This window comes from Pleurodeles waltl, chromosome 8, assembly GCF_031143425.1.
Source record: "Pleurodeles waltl isolate 20211129_DDA chromosome 8, aPleWal1.hap1.20221129, whole genome shotgun sequence".
Classification (NCBI taxonomy): domain Eukaryota; kingdom Metazoa; phylum Chordata; class Amphibia; order Caudata; family Salamandridae; genus Pleurodeles; species Pleurodeles waltl.
In genome coordinates this window covers 475,181,446-475,195,901 of record NC_090447.1, presented here as the reverse complement: position 1 = coordinate 475,195,901, position 14,456 = coordinate 475,181,446, and the positions used below count along the sequence as shown (strand labels likewise).

Genomic DNA, 14,456 nt, shown 5'->3' with positions numbered 1-14,456 from the left:
CCCATAGTCAGTCCTACAGAGAGTAGAATATCCAGTGATTTCTTTTCACATGTTGGAGTTGGATTAGGGTAATAGCGGAGTAGTGGAATACAATATGTTTAGCTTATCTCTAGTGTGCATTATTTATGAGCTGACTTTGGCTCTCTTATGATTTTTTTGTTGGTGAATCCTGGTGTGAAGTGGAGTGGGGATGGGGACATCTTTCCCTTTTGAATGTTATAACTAATGTGTTTGGGACTAGACTGTTGACCATAGAACCTCTGCAAGCTCTCTACTAAACTAAAAAAATTAATGTTTTTGTTTTTAAAGCAGCCAGGTTCTGATAAGGAAAATGGGCTGTTTTTGTTTTTAAGTATGCTTGCCTGGCCTCTGCCCTCCCTAAAATGAGAAGCAATCTTCTTTGCACACAGATGTTTAATCCCCCTGTAAATCATGGTATTGTAATCTTCTATTTTGGATCGGAGGTCCCCAAGCAGTGAGAGGATGGGACTTGTCAAGTAGCTAACTTCCAGTTCATGGATTTTGCATTCCAATGTATTCATATGCGACTTAAGGGTTTTAATAATGTTACTCTGTTTTGCTATGGGGTCACCTCGCAACTACCTTTTAAATATCTCCCAGATTGTGCTCTTGTGGTCATTTCTTCTTTGTTTGTATTGCCAAGGGCATTGTCAGTCAGTACATCAAGTGGGAGTCACCACGTGAACACACTGTAAGTTGTACTAGGTAGCCCAACACTTAACATGACAGGAGAGTGTCAGAGTGTTTTGGCCATGTGTTGTACTCAATCTGCCCAGGCATTTATATCTCAGGAAGTTAGCCTACTATCCAACCTAGTCCATGAACTCTGAACCAAAGAAGTGAATCATCACTCCAGCACCTCAGGATGTCAATCTTTCCAGATGTCTATGAGGTTATGTGTTGACATTATGTCCTTGAAAGTAGTTGAAGTACCACCCACAGAGCACAATTAAGATTGTGATCTAACATTGGTTCAAAGTAGCATTAAAGTCTCCACCACATATCAAACTATGGGGGACATTTTCTTGTTTCAGATCATTTTGTAAAATACTGTATTCTCCACATTGGGGCTGTAAGCGTTAAAAAGTGTGAATCGTTTCCCATATAGGATACCTTGAATTGCTGCAAATCCGCCCTAGTATTCATACATTTTTCTTATGACATGTAATGGGTCCAACCTCTTTACTAACATTAGCATTGTACATATATATTTGAAGTATGGTGATGCACAATGGAAGGTGGCCCCTACACTGTGGCTTCTGCTATTTGGGACAGGTGAGTATCCTAAACTATAACAATCTATATGCTGTGTTGTTTCCAAATAATCAAGTATCTTGAGAGTCTTATGAGTGTTGTTATTCCTTTGACATTCCACTTGAGGAAACAAATTACCCTAGCCTGCATGCTTCTGATAGTTAACATGGTTGTGTCAGGATAAGGGTAGGGCACAGTGCTAGAATAGCCATTGTTGCATTCATAGTACATAGTGTTGCACTGCTTTATTGATGTGCAGTGTATGCACTTTACAGATATCAGAAAAAAACTTGAACCCAACCACCCCCACACTCTGATGCCCCAACTTGGTCAGAATATATGGAAGATGCCACCCCTTTGACCCAAATCAGCATTATTGCAAGAAACAACCACAATTCAGAAATGTATGAATGAGCCTTAACCAATTGGGTTGTTCCCGGCGGGGCTGATCACAACAGGTGTCCTGATACACTGCGCCAAGGAGCAGAGGTGTTCAAGAGGTTTGTGATTTGGTGGTTGAGATTAAACTCAATTAATATTCACAAGGAAGTTCCATAATCGGTGAGTTATTCAAGGGCTGTGGCAACCTAGCTTGAAGCAAATAAACTGTATAAGTATGGCACAATGAAGAACATAGGGCCTGATTTTATATACTGACGTAAAGGGAACTGTGTAACAACTGCAATTTCAAACCCTCCCCAACAACATTTTGGTTCCATAACCGATTTTGAATCAGGTGGACCATAGGTTAGATGACAGTGGCGATCACTCCAACCCCACTGTCATCAAACTCCTCTGATGGTGTAAGGGTTGTCTGAGGTTTGACTGTATGTCCACCCACCAGACTTAGCTGGGCAGACATAAGGTCAATTTTCAATGCCCAAGGAAAACCTGGCTATAAGGTGCAGGGAAAGACTGACTGTAAGGGACAAAAAAACCTGGTGGCAAGGGGCTTTGAAAAGTGCTTAATACCCCCTTTGCAATGGGAGGAAACTTCCATGGCAAGAGAGGCACTGTATTTTGATGGAGCTGTACAGCACACTTACAATGCATTGACGACAGCTACTGCAAAAGTCCGCTGAGCTAGCAAACATCTCTAAATTTGGCAGCCCACACCTCCATCAGGGTAAGAGAATAATTTACTCTGCCACTCCTGCAAAGAATTGCAGAATATAAATCAGGCCCATAGTCTTTCATCATCAATCAGTGGTGGGACCTAGGTAGCCATACTGGATTTGTATGTTAAATTGCAGTAATCTAGAAAAAGAAAAAGAAAGCAGCATGTTGAAATGAGTCCACTGATGGCAGAGAGGGATGTAGCCAAGAATGTCATCCAATACCAAGAGATATGATGGACATGACATTGCAGCAGTATCCTCTGACAGTTTGCATTTAAGAAGGCCTTTCTTCCAAAAAATGCTTTTTTTGTTTGTTTATATTTTGCTGCAGGTTGGAGAACACATGAGTGCCCTAGAGGGTCAGTTTTAGACTATCTGGAAATAACATGATGTAGAAAATGCCCACCTGCTTGAGTTTCTTCGTGATTAGTTTATACTCATGTCTGGCTTCCTGCACCACCAGGTTAAAGTTTGCGGAGATGAAGATGAAATTGCCATTGAGGGGTAGGTTGCTTTCTTTCATGCCACACAAAGTACAGTATCTCTATCCCAAAACTTATTATGGGTAGCACAGGTGCTTCAGGCAAGCATCTGCCGGTAAAGTGAGCAGTGCATTCCTTCAACCGCAAAATGCCAAATATGGCTGAAAACTGGTTTTCCATAAATATTTCAGATTTACCACTGTTTGTTGTTTCTAGTACCTCAAGGATGCAGAGATTATTATGCTGTATCTACAATTTAAATATTCATTATTAGCTCTGATAAAGAGAATAATTGTTTCTACGTGTAGGACTTTCCTGTATACCATCTTCAATACCTGTTATGAGTTGCTCTGCAGCAGAGGCAAATCCCCTTTTTGTCAATTTTAGAGTTCATCAGGTCCTTTCTCGTAGTAAGAGAGTTAATGTCACTGCAGACATGGACATACACTGCTATATTGACAGGGGTGGATTGACACAAAAAGAAACGTCACTATTTAAGTGGTTGCTATCACCACGCTAATTTAATATCCTGCCCAGGATTGCACTGGTCCCTGTGCTTTCAATACTCTTGCTTTGCAGACATGTGTCGGGGTTTCAACCTTTAAAATCCCTCGCCCTTTCTTCTATATTTTGACTTACCTTGCTTAAGAGGATAATTAAATGACAATAGGTAACATCTATGTATTTTAATGTGGTTCTTAATAATTTAAGGAGGTCTATATAAAATGGCATGCTCTGTTACACTAATACTCTTTTCTTAGACTCCTACGTCAATGTCAAGGCACTATAAGATAATGTCTGATAGTGGTATAGCTTCCCCCAAATGGGAAATGAGTTGAAAGTCAGGATAAACAATTTATGTATTCCTTTATGGTCCATCCCGGGTGAAGGAAATGATGGCTGGAAAGAACAGCTTAACCAACTGCAATCCTATACTATGACATGTTACCATGGCTAACCCTGTTATACCAAGGCAGGGCATTTGTGACTTCATTTTACATGGGTAGAACGACATATGGTGATTTTACTTTCTTAGTATGCACCTTACCTGTTTACTCTCAGGAGGAGAATAATCAATGTCATGTAATTTTTAATGTATTTTCTAGATTTCCATGTCGATGTGCAATATGATAATTGTCTGATTGTGGCATAGTGCCTCCTTATCAAAGGCTAATGAGTTCACAGATAGGATCATTACTTATGCACTTTTTATCTCTCAAGTCACTGTGCAATATGACAATTGTCTGATTGTGGCATAGTTTCCCCTTATTTAAGGCTAATGAGTTAACAGATAGGTTACATTAGCTGTGCACTTCTTGGCCCACTCAGGAAGCTGGAAGATAGACAAAGAGAAGTGCTTATGCTCAGGCACTTTCACTTTTTTGATCTCGAACTTTGAGGTTAGCATATGATAATGCCCTTAGTTTAGGGAAATGAGCTGATAGATAGGAAAGATTACTTATGTATTTCTTTCTAGTCCATCTCAGGAGGCTGAAAGATGGATGAGAAGATCCGTGCATGCACTTGCACTTTCACGTTTTATTTACCCCAGAATTTTATGACAACATAGGACAAGCCCCTATGTATTAATACCTTGTGCTGATGGGGTTGACAAGAGGCCTATACCTTATTGGTGGCAGCTAATATTGGCTTATTCATTCATTACAATATGCATTATATTCCGAGTCCTTTTCTTCATGGATAAACTGGGGGTACTCTTGCCCAATCGCCCAGTGGCGGGATGAGACTCGATGATTCCATTTATTTTTTGTATATTACTCCACACCTTATAGGGTGCTACATATATGTAACTAAGAGCTCTTGTACACATCCTTTTATGTGTTTTTTTTATACGTGTTTTATTGTGTACTTAAGTAATCTCCCATTAAAATGTACGACTACTACTACTACTATGATTGTCTTCAAAGGCGCTTTAACATCTTGATCTTTCTTGTGTCCACAGCTCAGGGGCCCAACCATCTTTGCGCTGGCTACTCTCAGCCATTTTCTGTGCATGCTTACATTCAAATGGTATCTTGGATTCTTTATTTTCTCTTTTGCCTGTCATGGCAAATTGAGCGTGCACTAGGTTCCCACATTGCTACCCAAATATGTCTGGGGAGTAGGTGTTGAAGAGTTTTTGTTCATATGTAGTAGGTTTGCCCCTTGAAGGTGATAGACTGATGATTGTCAGCAGAGCTGTGTGCTTTCGTGTTTTAGTACATATATGTTTTAATACATATATTATTCAGATGTGTTAAGATCTGGCAAACTGAAGTGTGATTTCTGAGGAGCATAGGGGCTGAACCCTGACATGAATCGAAATAAACACTTGCGCAGCACTTTTCAACTAGCCACAGTGTGGCAGGCTTATTTGGCATTTTCTTCATTGAAGTCATAGTAGGCTTTGTAATACTGCCCTGGCCTCACAGATGAAGAGGATGCCACCATCCTCTGGTTAATTCTCTTTTCAGGAAGCATGAACAGCAACTCCAGAGAAATAACAGATGTTCAAGAATTGTCAAATCTTTTCACCTCGATGGAAGTCTTCAACGTTTCATCGAGCCAAGGACACAACAAACAAACTTATCAAAACCATTGTAGACACATAGTATGAACGAAAGCAAAATGAAAGTAAATGATCACAGCAATATTGTAAAGTGACACTAACATAAATAGAAACATTAAGACAAGTGCGCAAACCAACCATGATTCTATCCATGAAATATGCAAAACACAACAAAAACCATGGGAGGATTCTTTGAAATGAAAACTGTAAATATGATTTACAATAAAACAAATCAATTCCTCTCATCATACAGTGAAACTTTCCAACATATTGAACATGTTCAAAATGCAAGCTGATTACTGAGGACATTCTTCAACAATCATTGAAAGTCCACAGCCCATCATCGTCTCAGGTGACGCCATATATACTAAATACATTAGGAAACGTCCTCTCACAGAAAATTAATTCCTCGTAAGACTCGACAATGCATTTCTGTTACAAGAGTATTCCATGACTAGCCTGAGTGGGTACTAGATTCACCGGTACAGAAGTACTTGCAGGCAAACACTGAAATCTATCGATTTAAAGACCTCCGTCCTAACTAGCATAACTCGTGGCCCTATTAGAACTGTAAAATATATTTGACTTGTTGATCACAACATTTTTGCCCTTCATTTCTTTATGTGCCTAAACATGGCCGGCAGTTGTCCTCTTGTATAAATGGAAGAATTCATGTCCCCAGCTAACATTTGAAGTGTGAAATCACCTTTACCTCCGTAACATTTTCAAATTTAGTAGGGATTTGTTATAACTTCTATTAGAAGAAGCACATGATGTAGCCAGTCACCAATATGCAGATACAACGTTACTAAACTTAAGAGCCAGGTTGATATCAGATCTCAGCACATTCTATACGTAGAATACGTAGAGCCTCAAGGTTAGTCTTCTTGTTAAATCCAAACCCTGAGAATAAATAGATAATTTTTCTGCGAACAGGCACAAACAAACACATTTTCAGTAATGTCAGGAGCAATATAAAGACCGTATGCGCTTCACTTAAACTAGTACCATCGGACAAGCACTAGTTTTGCTATAGCAAATCACATGTAACACATATTAGGCATTTGGGGTATTACGAGATATATTTTTTATTTTTTTAGAACAATAAAACCAACTATCCCACAGGATGGAGACCATCTACCTGGTCTAATTATTATTGGTTCCACTCATGATTACTCTACCAGCAGGTCTTTTCAAGTCACAATATCAGAGTTATGATGTCACACAATTGCAAGAACGATAGAGTAAGTCAAAAAACTTGACCACATCACAACAATCCGATTAAACAAGTCCCTCTCTTTAATCCAGGATAATCTGCAAAACAATACGTGATACTTACAAGACCCTGCACCTACTTTTAAGATGACCGAAGTAAGTGGGCCAAGAACAACAGAAAGAAAATGGAAGGACATCCCACGGTTTTCTAGACAAGAGAATGGCACTTATAAACATACTTTCACATGGCATGTCTGTTTTCAATATTGTGGAGAGTTCTTTTTAAAGACAACAGCCTTTCCTTACTTAGACTGATTATCTATAATGTCCTAAAATAATGTATTAGAAAAGTTCTTAATCTCTTGAATTAACTAGATCCCATGACCTATTGTAAGGCTCATAGGTGTAATTCTTAACTAGAATTTATTCTGTACTGATCTCCACATGGCATTGGTAAAAGTAATGCCTTTGCACAATTTGCAACTTAATTACTTTGTGTAATGTGCAGCTTCAATGCACTATGGTAATAAATAAAAAATAACGAACTCACTTCGGCCTAGTGTGTGAAATAAACAGGTAGTCAAGCTACATGTAATCTGAGGTTGTCATTGTTTTTCCACGCTGGCACGCAGATGTATGGTTGTACGATGAGTGAGTCTCTTGTAACACTCTGGACGGATGATACAAAACTATAATATGGATAGCAATGTTGTCTCTGAATATTTTTTTTGTATAGTCCAACCAGACCAGGGAGGTATACAGGCACTTTACATATAATCATTTAAACTAGTGCAAGAGATACATCAAGATCGGGAAGGGAAGAAAGGATTTACAAGAAAATATATAGATCTTCCCACAAAACGTTTTGTCCAAAGTAAATTGGCTCATTTTCCAAAGATAATCAAGTCTCATTATCTATATTGTTGTATCAGTGCTATGGTATATGCTACCAATGGATCAGAAATTGTTGAAATTATGTGTGTTAGTCTATCTCCTGAAAGTATTGAGAAGCATAAGCTTTCTAAGGTTTATAGGTAGAGAGTACTGTTCGGCAATGGCTGCTCCAGAGAATGATTGTTTATCTTGCTGGTGAAGGCTTTAATTTAACAACCTCGAGAAACCAAGAAGCTTTACTTCTCAGATCCCTGGATCCACCTGAGATGGTTAAATGTTTTGCTAGAAATGTAGGGCAGTTTTAGTGTACCACTATGAGTCAACAGAGACAGTTTGAAGCACATCCTATCTTGCAAGGGAAGCCAGTAAAGGTCAATAAGAATCAGAGTACTGGAGTGATGCAGTCAATTCTTTTGCATTGTGAACCAGTCTGGCTGCCGAGTGAAAGGCAACTCTTATTGGGGTCTCTTGTAATTAGGGAACAGAACCTAATAAAATATTACCAAAATCTAGTCGGATTATGAGAAGGCCCTGCACTGCTTTTTTAAGAGAGCTGGAAGAGATTAAGGAGGTCATTATGACATTGGCAGTGAGTGATAAAGTGGCGGTAATGCCGCCAATAGGCTGGCGGTAAATATCATCAAATTATGACCATGGCAGTGATAAGTCCCATAGACAGCCAATGCACCACACCAACCACCAGGGTGTTAACACCACTGACCACGGCGGTAGACATCAACAGCCAGGCGGAAGACAAGGTACCACCCACCATATTATGACATAGCACACTGCCAGGATTTCCAGGGTAGTATCAACGCCAATCAAAAGCCTGGCAGAAACAGAACATAGAAGACAAAAGACTCACCTTTGGAGACACAGGGAAGAACAAGGCCGCCATGGAACCAGAACTTCAAGTCTTCCTGATGCTTTTCTACGCCATGCACCACCTGGAACACCAACACTGATGAAGACAACAGCGGTGAGTACAGCTGCCTAGCACACAATGGAGGGAGGTAGGAAAAATAGAGTGACACACACACGCACAATACACACCATTCACACACACGCCATACACACAACCAGCTGCAGAGGAAAAGCAATGTCACAGAACCACGTCATTACAATACAAGGACTACAGCATTCCAGAACAGAATGTGTAATTGGATGAAAACAGCCATCATATTGTCCATGTGACAAAATACACAGGAGTGACTGTGCAGAAAGGGCCAAAGGCCAGTCCAAAGTACAAAAGGCTCACATGGCCAAAGGGCACAGTCCAAGCCCCAACTCTTCCCCTGACCTAATCCGCACTACACTGTGCAAGGGCATCATGGTGGGAATGGCCAGGCACCTCAGGGGGAAGGAGGGTGGGGAGCACCTCAGCTTAGTTGGGGGACTTGCTCACTGGTTCAGGAGGGGGCTTCATGCCCATTACAATTAACTGGGGAGTGCAAGGTCACAATCTCTGAGGTGGGGGACTTGCCCACTGGTTCTGGAGGGGGTTCCATGCCCATTACAATTAGCTGGGGAGTGCAAGGTCACAGCCTCTGAGGTGGGGAACTTGCCCACTGGGTCTGGAGGGGGCTCCATGCCAATTGTCCTATGCTGGGGAGTGCAAGGTCACAGTCTCTGAGTTGGGGGACTTGCCCACTGTGTCTGGAGGGGGCTCCATGCCCATTTTCCTATGCCGGGGAGTGCAAGGTCACAGTCTCTGAGGTGAGGAACTTGCCCACTGGTTCTGGAGGGGGCTCCTTGTACAACAGTCCCTGGGAGTGGCCTACTTGCCCCTGCTGGAGGTGAGGGCTGCTGTGTCTCAGCCTGATGTGAGGGCTGCTGTGTCCCAGCTTGAGGTGAGGGCTGCTGTGTCCCAGCCTGCGGTGAGGGCACCTTGACCACTGCTGTTGGGGGGGGGGGGGGGGGCCTTTTGGCCCTCTTAGTTGGTGGAGTGGGATCCTTCCCTTTCATGGCTGCTGGATTGGGATCCTTCCCTTTCCTGGCTGGTGGAGTGGGATCCTTCCCTCTCTTGGGTGGTGGAGTGGGATCCTTCCCTCTCTTGCCTCCACGACTAAGAGGTGCCTCTACTGTCTCCATGGACTGTTTGGCTGAAGTGCTGGTTTGGGTCATTGGGACCCTGCTCTTACGGAAGGGACAGTGGGTGGAGGGGACTTGCCCACTGGTTCTGGAGGGGGCTCCATGCCCATTACAATTAGCTGGGGAGTGCAAGGTCACAGCCTCTGAGGTGAGGAACTTGCCCACTGGTTCTGGAGGGGGCTCCTTGTACAACTGTCCCTGGGAGTGGCCTACTTGCCCCTGCTGGAGGTGAGGGCTGCTGTGTCTCAGCCTGAGGTGAGGGCTGCTGTGTCCCAGCTTGAGGTGAAGGCTGCTGTGTCCTAGCCTGAGGTGAAGGCTGCTGTGTCCCAGCCTGAGGTGAAGGCACCTTGACCACTGCTGTTGGAGGGTGGGGGGGGGGGCTTTTGCCCCTCTTAGTTGGTGGAGTGGGATCCTTCCCTTTCCTGGCTGCTGGAGTGGGATACTTCCCTTTCCTGGCTGGTGGAGTGGGATCCGTCCCTCTCTTGGGTGGTGGAGTGGGATCCTTCCCTCTCTTGCCTCCACAACTAAGAGGTGCATCCACTGTCTCCATGGACTGTTTGGCTGAGGTGCTGCTTTGGGTCATTGGAACCCTGCTCTTACAGGCAGGACAGGGGGGTGGAGGGGAAGGGAAGAGGTCAAGTTCCACAAGGAAAAGCTTCTTAGGGATGTTGGGGTGGGATGTGGAAGGAGGGATGGGAGTGGAGGTTGAGGGAGTGGTTGTTGGAGGTGTATGTCTGCTGTACTTGGGTGCAGGTGCATGGGCAGTGTGCTGATGTGAGGTGGATGGCTTTGGGTGTCTGTGTGCATGCGTTTGTGTCTCTTATGAGGTGGTGGGCAGACAGGGTGGGAGAGGACACAGAGGACACGTGGATGGATTCTGTGTCAGTGTCTGCAAGTGAGGAGTGTGTGCTGCTTGGTGTGGTGATGGTGGTGGTGACTGTTGAGGCAGTGCATGCAGGTGTGAGTGCTGAAGGAAAAGCTTCTTAGGGATGCTGGGGTGGGATGTGGAAGGAGGGATAGGAGTGGAGGTTGAGGGAGTGGTTGCGGAGGTGTATGTCTGCTGGACTTGGGTGCAGGTGCCTGGGCAGTGTGCTGATGTGAGGTGGATAGCTGTTTGGTGTCTGTGTGCGTGCATTTGTTTCTCTTATGAGGTGGGGGGCAGGCGGGGTGGGAGAGGACACAGAGGACACGTGGATGGATTCTGTGGCGGTGTCTGCAAGTGAGGTGTGTGTGCTGCTTGGTGTGGTGATGGTGGTGGTAACTGTTGAGGTAGTGCATGCAGGTGAGAGTGCAGATGTGACAGTGAGGGAGGAGGAGGAGGGGGAGGCAGTGGAGGCAGTGGCTGTCATCATGTGTGCAACTGTATGTTGTTTGTGTGAGTGTTTGTGGCCTGCAGTGTGCTGCCTGTGTTTGTCTGTGCCACTCTTGTGTGATGGTTTGTGTGCATGCTTGTCTGTATGTGTGCATGGGATGGGTTGGGTTTGAGGAGATTGGGATTGGAAAGTGGTAGGTGGAGGGGGGACAGTAAGAACAGGGATAATGTCTGCCATCAAAGAGGAGGCCAGAGCCAGGAACGATCTCTGTTGGGCCGCCAATACACCGTGAATGCCCTCCAGGAATGCATTGCATTGCTGCATCTGGGATGCCAGCCCCTGGATGGCATTAACAATGGTTGACTGCCCTACAGAGGTGGTTCTCAGGAGGTCAATAGCCTCCTCACTGAGGGCAGCAGGGCTCACTGGGCAGGTCCTGAGATGCCTGGGGCAAATGAGATGCCCACCTTCCTGGGTGAGCGGGCAAGGGCAACTCAGTGAGGTGCTACTGGGAGGGTGGTGCTGGTACGGGGGTGGCGTCTGTACCTGTATCTGGGGTGGTCCGAGAGGTGTCGGCCACCACCAGGGAGCTTCCATCAGAGTATGTATTAGAGTCAGTGTTGTCACCTCCTGTCTCCGCTGTGTTCCTCTCCTTGCCCTCCGTCCCATTGGTCCCCTCGGCATCAATGGACTCTGCCTCCTGGGTCCTGTGGGATGCAGCTCCCTCTGTCGCCGGTGCCTCTGCTCCTCCGCCAGATGATGCTAATTCACACATGGACAGGATGAAAGAAGAAAAAGGGGGGATAAAGAGAAAGGGAGCACTGGGTCTATTACTGCACCAACGCCACATATTGCATACACATTACTGTCACACACAGGGATCAGGATTGTGTCCCATGATTCGCACTGCATTACAGTGGCTAGGTACCACAGCAAGACGAGAGCCAAACATCGCCAACTGCAACCCTCCTGGGACCACCTTTGCCCTGTTTGACATGGTATGCAACCTAGTTATGTTACCAGATTTAGCAATACACCTGTTGCCTTTGAGCTGGGTCATGCTGTGTTCTCTGAGCTGGCATTGAGGGTTACCCACTAACTGACAGCCACCACCAGGTTCCCATGCCACCTACCAATCATTGTTGTAACGTACACTGTACTCACCCCCTTGTGGCTGCTGCGATGCCCTCAAGCGCCCATTGAGCTCTGGGTAGGCCACTGCCAGTATGCAGGCCATCAGGGGGGTCAGGTTCCGATGGGCACCCCACCCTTGTTTGGAGGCTATCCCCAGCTGGGCCTCCACGGTCCTCCGGGCCTAGCGTCTCAGGTCCTCCCACCTCTTCCTACAGTGGGTGCTCCACCTGCAGTAGACCCCCAGGGTCCGCACATCCTTGGCGATGGCCTGCCACAATCCCTTCTTCAGATGGGCGCTGACCTTCAGAGGAAACAGACACGAGGACACCATGACACGAACAATCCAGCCTGTCACACAAATCCCCTTCCATCCCCATTGGCACACACCTTACTCAGCACCCACCATGTACACTACCTCCAGACATACGACCCCCCCAAATGACACGATGCTTGCACACAGATCTCCATGCCACCCTGTCACATGCCTCGTGCCCATGGTGTACTCACCTGTTGGTCTGGAGGGCCATACAGCTACCCATACTGGGGTAGGATCCCATCCACCAAACGCCCTAACTCCTCCGGTCACAGCAGCACACGCAGTGGAGGTGTCGTCCTGCAGAAGTCAGGAATCGAGTGAGATCATGGACAGAAAATGGTGGTCATGTCCCCGTCGCTGATCCCCATTGGCCACTGTACTCATAGAGCCCCATGTTATCCAATGAGGAATAGCACGGCATCGCAAGACCACATTTCACCATGACTACACCGGCGGAGCTACCTCACTTCCACCTGTACCTACATATTGGACAGGCGGTCGACATTTTATGGTGGTGGACAATATTCAGATCATCGAGAACTGCGTAATTTCCATTTTTTTAACATACATTGCATTCCCAATGTCCCATCACATTCCTGAACTATGTACACTGAGGTGGTGGATCCATAGTTTAAATTGTGACAGCCTACTCACTCTTGTGTCCCCTAGATACCTACCACTGTGGAGGAATTGGAGAACGAGACAAGCCACCCTGTACACATCTCTTGTGGACTTGGCTACACTGGAGGAGAGTCATGTAAAAGTCACCTATAGACTGGAACGAGCCACAATCACAGAGATATGTGCTCAATTGGAGCCTGATCTGATATCAGCTATCCGTCGTCCTACTGAAATCCCCCCTCTAGTACAGGTTCTATCAGTTCTCCATTGCCTGGCAACTGGTTCATTCCAAGTGACAGTGAGCTTGGCAGCAAGAATGTCACAGCCAATGTTCTCAATCGTGCTGGCAAGGGTTTTGTCTGCCCTGGTGAAACACATGTGCAGCTACATTGCTTTCCCCCAGGTGGAAGATTTGGCCACTGTGAAGGCAGGATTCTATGCAATTGCACAAATACCCAACATTATTGGAGTGATTGACGATACACATGTTGCATTTGTCCTCCCCTCTGCCAGAATGGACAGGTGTTCAGGAATCAGAGGATTTTCCACTCACTGAATGTTCAAATGGTGTGCCTGGCTGACTAGTATATCTCCCAAGTCACTGCCAAGTATCCTGGGTCGGTGCATGACACCTTCATCCTGAGGAATAGCAGCATTCCATATGTGATGGCACACCTACAGAGGCACAGGGTTTGGCTAATTGGTGAGGCAGAGTCTCCACCCAATGTGTATGCCTTCTGGTGTTGACCCCATACCATTGTGTAGGGCTAACGTTTGTCCCTCAATACTTGCAGGTGACTGGCTACCCAAACTATTGTGGCTCCTGACCCCTGTGAGGAATGCCAGAACAGGATCTGCGAATCGTTATAATGATGAACATGGGCGAACCAGGAGAATTATTGAGAGGACCTGCGGCTTCCTGAAGGGCAGGTTCAGATGCTTCCATCTAACCAGTTGATCCCAGTGCTACTCACTCGAGAAGGTCTGTCAGACAGTAGTGGCATTCTGCATGTTGCACAACATGGCCCTCAGACGACATGTGCCTTATCTGCAGGAGGAGGAGACTGGAAAGGCCCCTGTGGCAACAGTGAACCCTGAGGACAGTGAGGGTGAGGAGGCTGAGGAGGAGGAAGTGGACAACAGAACATCAGTTATACCTCAATACTTCCAATAACACACAGGTGAGTCACTGGAAGTGACCATTCCTCTGATTATTGGTGTGTTCTGTGTGGCTGTAGTAGGATGTCATTCACTTCCTTTGCATCTCTACTTACTGTGACCTATGGCTTCCCATTTTGCAGATGATGTTGATATGACAACAGTGTACTGATGTGATGTCTACAGACATATACAAGTCTTAACATGTATGCTATCACAGTGTTCAGATAACTTGCACAAGATGTAACTGTTTCCATATATGCACATTTT

At 45.3% G+C, this 14,456-nt stretch overlaps 1 long non-coding RNA gene across 2 annotated transcripts in view; it reads left to right on the top strand.

Annotated features, from left to right (window-relative positions):
• LOC138249115 (uncharacterized) overlaps positions 1-7,238 on the top strand; it is a 39,427-nt gene extending 32,189 nt beyond the window's left edge. For both annotated transcript variants that reach the window (XR_011194725.1, XR_011194726.1), the window contains 2 exons: positions 2,725-2,897; positions 6,753-7,238. This is a non-coding gene — a long non-coding RNA (uncharacterized lncRNA). The remainder of the gene's footprint in view (positions 1-2,724; positions 2,898-6,752) is intronic.
• The last annotated feature ends 7,218 nt before the right edge of the window (positions 7,239-14,456 follow it).